Here is a 2,095-nt window from a genome sequence, read left to right on the forward strand (position 1 = left end):
GGTTCCCCCGGTTTTTAAATCCTTGGGTTTTATACGGAGATTGAATTTTTACTTTTATTGATTCCAAATGGTCTCTCGGAAGACAAACTCACAACTAGGGATGGCAACGGGTACGGGTAAGGCCGGGTACACCTATTCCGTTACCCGTACCCGCTATAATTTTTTACCCGTTACCCGGACCCGTTTACCCGGATTTTGAGACGGGCCGGGTAACGGGGATACCCGCCGGGTAAAGGGGTTAAAAATGTTGGACCCGTTTACCCGGTTAAAAAAAGGGTAGCGGGTCGGGTAGACCCGCTTACCCGTTTATAAAATAAAAATCTATCAACAATATAAAGTTTAAAAATGATATATCATCTTTAGGTAAACATATGATTTATTATATTTTTAAAAACAATGTTTAAAATATATCATCTAATTAGGTAAACATATGATTTATTATATTTTTAAATATTTAAAAGTTAACGGGTCAGGTCCCGGGTAACCGGGTACGGGATGACTATTCCGTTACCCGTACCCGGACCCGTTAAAACTTTAACGGGTATTACCCGTTTACCCGTTTACCTAAAAAGAACGGGTATTACCCGACCCGAATAAATCGGGTAACGGGCCGGAACGCGGGTAACGGGTCAAATTGCCATCCCTACTCACAACCCTCGTTTTGTGAAAATTTTGTTTTTTTTTTCCGCCAAAAATAAAAGATTGACTACTCAGACCGATAAAATATCATATTCTATTAAAAAGACTTTTTGGAAATTACACATTAATTTTTTACTTATTTTCTTAATATAATATGATATATATCTAATATCTAGGGTTATCAATTAGGAAAATTATAGATTTTAAATTACGAAATCAGGGTTTTAAGTTGTGCAATTAGATTTTTAAATTCTGCTTTTTTAATATTCCGAATTTAGATAGTTAATTAAAATTTTATTAATGTAATTAGTTTTATAGTTTTGCGCCCGACCCATTAAATCGTAAATCTGGGTCTGTTTAAGAGACCTTAATTGTTAATGAAAAAGACACTCAAGAATCAATCACCAAAAGTTCAATCTCTCAAATAAGGAAAGCTAAGCTCGGTGATTGGCAAAGCTCTTTTCTCGAGATCGAATCCCGGATCGTATCATAATATCCTTCACTTAAAAAAATTACATTTTCATTTTCAAATTTTGTTTTTTATTCTCGTCGTTTTAATTATCTATCTTATTTGGTAAATTGGTATCTCTAGTTTCATTTCCAATAGTCTAACAAACACATTCAAAATCCATTTTTGTACTAAATTATTTTATGTACCTTTTTTGTGTTTCATACTTTTACGCATATGAAATATTATTAAAAACACATTAAATTTCATCATATTCTATCATAAATTAGGAGAAACTTTGAATCCATATGGAATTACGATGGGATTACAATGCCAACAAAAAAAATTAGCAAGTACTTTTGAGCTCTTAGCATGCGAGCATGTATTTCTAGTCCCTTTTAGAAAAAAGATATATCTAGTACCCAGTTTTTTTTTTTTTTTTTTTTAACTTCTAGTACCGAGTTCTTAGCTTCAGTACCAGAAACATTATCTTAGTCAACTTAATTCCAATTCCAAAAAATCTTTTTAGAATGTTCATTTTTTTACCTTATATTATGAGTTTGACTTTTTAATTTCATATAGAACCGTTGCCGAAGCTTTATTTCGAGCACTATTTGGAGTATGTTTTAGGGCTTCTCTGGTGACAGAATAATCGTTATGACGAATAAGTTATTACAAAAGTCAGAGCTGGTCAATAGTAACCATCAACTAATAAGTTGTCTAAATTATCTCTTGCAACATTTTTGGAAATATATATATATATATATATATATATATATATATAATCTTACGGATTAAGTCACTTGAATCGTTAAATTACATCTAGCCAACGTTTAAATTCTAGCAACATTTGATGATATGATCTTATTAATCATATAGTATTTTACATGATTGTCCTTAATAATATGCTTGTGTTTACGATTATGTCGGTCAATCTCAATATTTAGGCATTCTATGAATGGAATGACGATGTGATATGAAGAATTTATCTCTAAGACTCAAAATTTC

The sequence above is a fragment of the Urtica dioica genome, chromosome 9, assembly GCF_054948205.1.
Source record: "Urtica dioica subsp. dioica isolate 48M chromosome 9, U.dioica_male_clone48M_v1_H2, whole genome shotgun sequence".
Taxonomy (NCBI): domain Eukaryota; kingdom Viridiplantae; phylum Streptophyta; class Magnoliopsida; order Rosales; family Urticaceae; genus Urtica; species Urtica dioica.